Source organism: Lissotriton vulgaris, chromosome 6 (assembly GCF_964263255.1).
Source record: "Lissotriton vulgaris chromosome 6, aLisVul1.2, whole genome shotgun sequence".
Taxonomy (NCBI): domain Eukaryota; kingdom Metazoa; phylum Chordata; class Amphibia; order Caudata; family Salamandridae; genus Lissotriton; species Lissotriton vulgaris.
This window is the reverse complement of record NC_141694.1, coordinates 389,855,796-389,865,246: the sequence shown is the minus strand read 5'-3', so window position 1 is coordinate 389,865,246 and position 9,451 is coordinate 389,855,796.

Here is a 9,451-nt window from a genome sequence, read left to right as displayed (position 1 = left end):
AGGAAGTGATGGTCTTACTGTTGCCTTCTATAAGGCGTTCCAGGATCTCCTACTCCTGCACTTACTCACATTGTTTGAGGATATATGCACCTCTGGAACAATGCCGCCAACTATGCGAGAAGTGATCCTGGTAGCCACACTCAAACCGGGGAAGCGTGGTATAGGCCTTTATCTCTCATGAATGAGGACGTGAAAATCTTCGCGAAGCTGCTTGCCAATCGTCTTAGCTCGCTTGTCACCATTTTGGTGGCACCGGAGCAGGCTGGCTTTGTACCTAGCCGGAACTGCATATCACTGGATGCATGGACCCTCTGACATACCGCACATCCGGATTCAAACCATAGTTGCCGACCCCACACCTCTCCCAGCCCTACTATTCTTACCTCATGACAGACGCACTGGCATATTAGACTCTCTACACTCAGTCACCCACTCTTGGCACTCCTTACTAGACGCTCAAGCCGGTAATGTACTGTATGCTCCAATGGCCTGTCTCGATTGGTGCCACTGGCTTGCTCCATGTAGAGACAGTGGAGTTGTAATTGTATTACGAACACTAAACATACATACAATGGGAGACCTCTTCGCAGACGGCACCGCCCGTTCCTGGGGGGATGTTGCTAAGGGGGATGAAGTACAGTCACTCCTTGCGAAATATCAATTCCCCTGGGTTAGGCACGCTCCCAGGGATCTCCTTGGGGAGGATATGGCGGAACCCCAGAGGTCCTTGCCTTGACTGCTATTATTAAGGCACAGTTACCCGCCAAATTAGTATCTTGACTATATCGCACTACACTGTGTGTTAGTGAAGGCGAATACACCAAACCACGGCTGGCGTGGCAGCGGGATCTACAGGTAGAACTGATGGATGACAAGCGGCTCTACTGCTGCCTGAGCACCAAACGAATCTTGCTCAACAGACGTCATAGACTGGTCCACTTTAGATTCCTAAACAGGGTTTATTATACGCCGGAACGATTATATCGATATGGACTGCGCGAGAGCCCTCAATGCGAAAGATGCGGGGTATCAATCACTGATTTCTTTCATGTGGCATGGGACTGCCCGGGCATTGCCCACTTCTGGGGACATGTCTTCATCGAAATTAACCACATTACATATATGGCGTTATTACCGGACGCGGTACTTCCTGCGGATATCAGGATGGAGAATAATGAAATCCTGTTTAGGAAGAAACTAAAAACCTGCCTCTTCACTTGGTGATGGGTTTTCCTCTGCTCCTTCTCACACTCTCTCCACAGCGCGGGGACACGCCGGGAGGCGTCACCAGGCGCTCTACAAGCTCCTTTAAATTAAAACTAGCTATACTGGGCTACTCCAAACCACTCCTTAAGACACACAGACGCCTAGTGGACATGGCATTCCTCTTAGCTAAGAGATGTGTTGCTCTCTGTTGGCTACGTACCCGACACCTACATTAGCACAGTGGTTCAGAGATATGCTGTACTGCTGCACTGCAACAGAAAATTACAACGAGTTACTACCACCTCGCAATAGACCCAAAAACTTCTTGACCCTATATATGACTGGGAAATCCACCCTGACGACTCCTGATCATGACAACACTACCCCGATGACAACTCACGATGATCAAGAATCTAACACGTAAATAGACCCTCATTACCTTTTTTTTTATCACTGACTGTTTACTCCTTCTCACTCCTCCCTTCTTGGTTAACAATGTGGCGGTTACAGGGCTCTGGATCATTCTACGGGCGAGACCACCCGATTGCCTGAGGTACTAGCTGCTCTAACCCTTTCTTTTACAGTGAGTAACTATGATGTATGATTATTGAACTACTGCTTGTAGATGATGTATCTGGGACCATATCAATATCTTTATTTCATTGTCTTGTTTTATTTTCGCTATTTTAAAATGCTAATAAACAAATAAAAACAAAAGTGAATACAGACCGTTTTATATACAGTTCTTTTTAAGTAGGACGTCCTGACCCTTGTAGAATCATACAAGATAATCAAATGTTGTTATATTTCACTGGTAAATGTTGCAATGCTATTTTACTTAAATGTATAGTTCTGGATAGCTTGGAAAAAACAGACTGCTACATAGACTAAGTATCTTGGTATAATAGAGGTCTCATCCTATTTTTATAGCTTACTCAGGATCCAACATATAACAAAGAACCATTCAGCCTCCAAAAATATCTCTGAGAAACAAAGCAAACCACATTGTGCATGTTCTAGATATTTATTTTTTCTTCACTTTCATTTCCCAGACATGTCTTATATCATGTAGCAGAAACTGAACCACAGCTACCAGTTGGTCCCTCCTTATGATGAGCGTTCTCAGGAAACCCTGATTTGGAAGTCAAGAGCACTATCATGAAGGGAAGATTACAAGGTGGAATTCAGACTACTCTGGGCCAACAATCCAGGACTGGCTCGAGGTGACCATCCTAGCTTAGGACAGTTGTTGGGTATGACAAAATACTATTGGTGTAAAATGTTTTTTTTAAATGTGGTCTTGGGCATTTGTCGCCATGATTTGTTCACATACCTTATACCAAAATGGGAGGCATTCATTATGTGGTTGAAATCTCAAGAATTGTCTAATGAATATTTAATATACATATGTACACATATATCAATTTACGTGTGGCTATTTTCAAAGGTATCTCTGGGTTAAGGCTGTAAAACTGTTTAGTAACTGATTTTTGTTGTCAAAAACTATGCTAGCTTGCTTTTGGTAAGCCCGGGTGGAGTTTGCATAGCAGTTGTACGCGAAACTTCGCGGTGAAAAAGCTCTGCAATGCTGTGCGGAGTTCCGCTAGCATTCGGATTTGCTTGTTCCGCATTCTTGTGCATGCTCGCAAGAGGTTTCTGATGTTTGGCAATGCGGATTGCCTGTTCGGGGCAAATATCGCACAAACTTCACCATGTGGTCACCATTGGGGGAGCCAATCCTGTTTTTCTACTCTTTGTTTGGTTCTGGGGACTGTTTTTGAATTTTTGCACATCTGTTCAAGCCTTTGTTTCCAAAACGTTTTTTCTGATCTCTTTTATTTATTATCTATCCCTCTCTCTGTGTAAAGTGTATATTTTGCATTTTATTTCTACTTTTACTGAATTCTTTGTACTGCTTTTCTATTATTTGCTTTTTTTCACTCCCCTACTTCTTCTCCTGACTTTATTTCTTACTTTTACATTTTCTTTTCCGTCCCTCCTGTACCATGGCTAAGCGTAGTGCAACCTGGAGCCGCCTTCCTTGTGGAAGACGGCACCAGGAAGGGGTGCAGGCCCGGGCCTTGTTCTCAGAGGTGGGGGTGGCCCACCTAGTTTTTTTTTCGTGCAGCACCATCACCCCTTAACCTTGGCAGCAGATGGCAGGCCTGGTTCCAGCTATGGGTTCCAGCAGTGTCACCACCAGTGGTCGAGGGTGCACTAGGCAGTGTTTCGCTGCTGTGAGGATCGTGCACCCACAACAAGCTGACTCACTGGTGGTCCGACATCCTGGTCAGAAGCAGAACCTGCTGGACCTGCTAGATGTTGAGGTAGTGGGGCTTGGTGAGTAGCTAATTATATTACTATTGTGTGTTTTTTTCTGTGTTGTTATTGAGAATGTAATTGTTTCCCAAATAACAAGAATGCTGCTACTGCTGCTTACAAGCAGGTAAGTTACGTTTAAAAATCTTATATTATGTGATTGTTATTCTTCTAAATAGGTGCTTGGTGCTACTAATCTTACTTGTATGCAACTTTGCACACGTTTGGACTGATTGTGTAAGAGAGGTTAGAGAGCGTACGTTAGGTATTGCGAGAGAGACTCCTTTTCATTACCCTCTCAATAACATAGTGGTGGTAGGTAGTTATTATAGTTAGTTACTTAGTATTTGTTGTTAATTTTTTAGCGGTCTGCATGACGCATCCCCCATCATGTGCTACTGACTCCAGTCCTTAGAAACTTTTATAGTTTGTTAGTGAGTAAATAATATAGCAACTCAGCACATCAGCAACCAACTAACGATTTGCTGTATGCAATATGCATGCATCCATCTATGCATTTTGAGGACTAAAATAAATGGAAATGCAGACTTAGTGAACAATTGGCCCCTCAAAGGGGGTTGGTTCATTGATGATTGCGAATGAGATCGGAACTTAGAAGAAGCAAATATATTTTTTGCCAATTCATTCCAATGCCTTCGAATTTTCGGGCTCTGTGGTGCTTAGGTTTAGGATTCTGGAATCGGAATGGAACACTGGATTAATAAATAAGGAGATAGGAGGGTCTGCGATCGTGATTTGCGCTACTACTAGTCAATCAGATTAGAAAGGTCAATTTTATTGCAATTGTCATTTTCTGTCAAAAAATCTTTTTAGAGCGTTTAAAAACATATTTTTATTTGTTTCACACCAATCAATTTTTGTCTCTTTATTATGCCTTACATGATCAGCATCCAGGGGCAAGAAGAAGGCAATGGTGTCTGCTGAGGCGGGAGCTGGAGATGCCTCCCAGGGCCAGGATCGCTCCTTAACAGATGACTCTGCTGATGGCCTCAGTAAGTCCTCCTGCTGTTCATATTAATAATTATATTTTCCTAACTTTTACTGCACCTTATTTTTTCGAACTATTATTTCCATTTCCTAATTCTATTTTTTACCAAATCTTCTTCTTATCCCTGCATTACCTCCCTACTTTAATTATATTTATAGTGTCTGGTTATTTTACATCAATCTAACTGCCTCTGACTCTGTACTACTTTTAGTCTGTCTGTAGCTTGCTTTATAATTTATTCTACATTTTCAGTCAGTTTTCCGACTCCCCTTCAGTTTTGTGGACTCCCTAGTGGTCGTACTTTTGTAAGACTCAGAGAACACATTGGTCCTTTACTACTACTAGTACTAGTATTCTGCTGTGCAGATTGCATGCCTAACTAAGGTATTCTATGCATGTTTTTGTTTGTCGAGAAATGTAGAAGGCTTTCTTTTACATTCTTTCTCATGCTCGATCAGTAAACAAAATGGTGGTCACGTTGGACACCCCAAAGTGGTGTCTTTTTTACTTTTTCTCATATAGGCCTAGTACTATTGTTAATTATTAGCAGCAGCAGTTGATTGTGAGCAACTGATTACCGTGCACCATGGCTGGAAGGAAGTAAGAGGAGGAGGGGGGCACAATTATATTTTCCAACTAAGAGAGAACACTTGTGACTCGAGAGATCTCATGTCTGATTGTCCGCCCAGTTGGCCACTCTTTTTTCTTTTGAAAAAGTTTTAAAACTGATTCACCAATAGCTCTAGCCACTGAGTTTCGTCCTTTGGGTTGTCCTCTTCTTGAGAGGCATTTAGAAAATTGCCTCCTACAAAATGCCCAACCAGATATATATTTTTAGGATAGGACATACTACTGTCTACTCTAATCTAGTACCCTATTTATACTAGTGATGTGTGTGGGTGTATGTATGCATTGTATTTTTAATCTTGCTAGTAAAAGAAAAATAGGGGGAGGCGTATATGGCATCTAAAAAATGTCTAATGTTTTATCTAGGTGTACAAACCACCTGCGGCGGGGCAGGCGACACCAGCCAGTAGGGAGCGAGTAGGGAGCAGATGTGGCAGCTGCAAGGGTGGGTGAGCCAGCAGCAGTAGTGGATGGTGGTGGTAAGTTATATTCCTTACTTATTAACAATACACACTCGCTGCAAGGGTGTACACCGCACTGTTGAGAGAGACTAAGTTGTTGTGAACAACGGTTGAACAACGGATGAAGAAGACACACTTTACTTAGCATTAGCAATAGCATGATTGGCAGGAGTTGACTTGAGTAACTAATGGCCTCTCCTATCTGACCTCAACTCAGCTGGGAAAGTTTTATGAAGAAGACTAAGTGTCAGATGACTTTGATGGATGGTGGTGAATGAAAAGGGAAAGAAGGATGGAAGGAGTAAGGACAGGTGACATGTAATATATGACTGGCAGAGAAGGATGTCTGGGTGAAGGAAGGGGGCACGGGATGCATAGGTGGCTGATAGGAATTGGATGTATGGGTGGTTGAAGGATCATAAAAGGTGAAGGAAAGGATGCCTGCCTGGGTGGGTGAAACTGTATGGGGATAGTAATCCTCAGGGAGGTTTGATGAGTCAAATTCAAAGGCAAGCAAGGACGCATGTGTGGTGGTTTAAAAAACAAATTATAAATGTATGCTGTAGGTGAAAGGTTTGTTGAGAGATTAGGAAGGACGATAGCCATGTTTAATTTGAATGGATGGATGCCTGGATGGTATTAGGAGAAACTGTCACTTGATTAAGAGAATGTAAAAGCGTCAGATGCCAGAGTAGCAAAGCCAAGGGTGAAGATAAGAATAAGATTAGAATAAAACAAAGATAATGCTAGAAGTGCAATGCAATGATAAATGGAAACATTTCTGGGAAGAGAAACAAGGACTGTTTATTAACAAGGTTTTTGATTCAAGCATATATTTTAGAATAATCCCTAGACTCACAGTAGTTTGCAAGCGCAACATATATATTGTGTATGCATATCCATACCCGTGCATTTTCAATCGCCTCCCTCTGATTCCAAGCCCCACTCCCTACCTATGTCATTTCAACCGTGTCAGCCATGGGTGGCCTATCACCTGCATGGTTACACAATCAATCAATAGTACCTCATGATATTCCCACATATAATCATTCAGATCCAATATCATCTTCCCTGTTGTAGTAGTCAGGGTGAAAGTGAAAGTTACCAGTTGCATTGATGTAACAGAGTATGGCCACAATAGAAAAATGAGATAATTGTGTAGTTGTAGACTGCAGCTGCCCCACCTGCTGACAATAGTTAATAAAAATAATGTGAGTCTTTGACACACGTATGTCTGTCTAGGGTGCAAGCTGACTGAGCTGGCATGCCTACAAGTTTAATTTAGCTATACAACAGAAAGAGATCCGAAGAAGACTTGTCTACTCCATAGTGCCTAGTAGTAATGCCTGAAATTCCACAAAGGTTTGAGGCAGAGGAAGTGGGAGCATATCACAAATGTTATTTACTGTGCTTGCTAGTGCTATTGTGCCACTGTAATTTTATGAGTATAATTAATTGTGTGTTACTGTTTTGCTAAGAGTATTGGTTACAATTTTCTTTTTTCATTCTTGTTATAGCTACTCCTTCCCAACGGAAACTACCAAGCAAGCAAGCAATGGAAGCTGGAGGCCATCCATATGGAATATCAGTAGCTAATGGTTCTGGCAGAGGAGAAGGAGGAGGTGGCAGCAGCTGTAGCCTTCTCCACTGCCCCCGGCCCAAGCCAGGCCCCCCCAGTGCCTCCAGTGGTACGGCACAGTGGTCTGGCAGCCAGCCGTCGCACTGCTTCTTTAAACATTGCTGCCCACCCCTGTACATGCATTGCAAGGCATTTAAGCCCCGCAAGCTCCTCCAGAGGGCGCGCCTAGAGGAGCAGATTAACGCCCTGGAGACTAACAAGATCCGACGGGCCCGATAATAGAACTTCATCGCCTTGCCCCTTTTTTTATCTTTTTTTGGGTGGGTGGGAATTAGGCGTTGGGGAAAAGTTGGGGTTTATGGACATTGGACTCTTATGATGGACATTTGTTGGGGTTAGGGAGAGGGGTGGGTCAGGTGTTGAGGTTTTCTTTCAACAGTTTATTTGTTAGGAGAATAAATTATTTATAGTTTCCTTATGATGTAAATATTTTGTGGGGGGGTTACTCTTTTGCTTCACATGGGTTCCTTTGCTGCAGCAGGGCCACAGCCAGATTTTGATTGATTCTGCTGATAGTGTAACACACCAACAGATAGTTGTGGTACCCTCACTTGTGACTTGTCCTACTAGTACTGTCATTCTCTTCTCCTAGTCTATGCAGTCTGCATCTAAAACCCCAATGGATTTGAAGGGTGTGGGTGTATGAATTATTTTCCATATTATTATTTATGCCTTCCCCAAACTTCTTCTCTTACCTGTGATTGATGTTTATTTATACTTAGGCTAAGCAATGGTGATGGTTTGGTTTCCCAAGGTGCCATGGTGGTGGTAATAGTAGTAGACATTGGCAGTAGCATTTGCAAAAAAAGAAAATGAGGCAGTCAGTCACCTAAGGGAGACTCTGGAACAAGTAGTTGAAGTACAGTACACAAGAAGACTGCCAATTAAGAAACCAGGGTGATGATAAGCAATGCTAAAGTAAAATAAACCAGAATGCCTGGAGTAGCCTAGTACAAGTTACAAACTGAAGTTGACTCTAGCTATGATGATGAAGCAGACATGCAGCTTCATAACTTTTAGTGCTGGAACTAGAATGATTGATGACTCGATGCTGGCAACCAATTATATTATTATGATAGAGTAATAATGTTCCTCTGGAAAATGAATTTGAATATCGAATAATGTGCATGGGTGGGCAATCTAATATTCCCAGTGTGGACTAAAGTGAAGTATATATATTTAGTACAGGAGAAGATCCGCACTCTGCCTGAAGTTAGTGTTGCTTTCACCACACCCCCCCCCCAGCAAGTGTGTGATCAATAATTGGTGTCAATTTAATTTAGTCACACCTCAATATAAATCAAAACAGCCCGGGGGAAGAGGGTTAAGGTTTGATGAATGGTTGGGAAGGGGGGTTTGCGGGAATGGTTTGACAAAGACAAACACTACACATGGAAAGCACACAATCTTGGCAGCCGACCATCATAAATCTGTTAAAGGAGAAAGGAAATGCATGCATGATGATGACTTGATAAGCAGTACTAAACTAGTAACACAGGGCAGCAGCAATATATTATTATGTATTATTATTATGCAATTGCCTTGCCTGTCTGCCCTAGACAATAAAAAAGAAAGAAAAAAAAGACAGACTCAAGTTACATACATTTCATGTTCTGTTGTACTGGGATTCCTTTTAAAGCTAGCAAAGAAAATTCAAAAATAAGGGGTCAAATATAAGCAAACATAATAAACAACTACACGGTTGTAATGATTGAAGAGAAAAAATGAATCAAATTAAATGATACTGTATAATTATTGTCAAATTGAGAGTTGATTCTCGACATTCCTCTTGGTCCTTCCTTGGACTGTCCACCCATCAATCTTGGGTGCCTGCCTGGCGGATGTGGTTTGGTAAGGTAAGTGTGAGTTGTTTTCCCCAGTATAGCACAGGGTAAAGTCTGGCCTGTAAGTGTAGATGGAAAAACAAAAAAGATATTGAAAAATCAAGGAGAAAAGTAAAGTTAAACTGCATACATTTAGGGAGAGTGCAGCAGAGATGGAATGGCTAAATCATTTCTACTCTGTTTCCAGCAGTTACCTCTAACAACAGGAGCAGGCCCGCCCACCCAACCTCCACTTAGCTTAGATTTTGAACCAGACAGCACTGAGCCCACATATACACACACACAACATAGCATTTCTGAAATAATGCAACAAAATCAATGCACGGCTGTCATACCACCACACTCG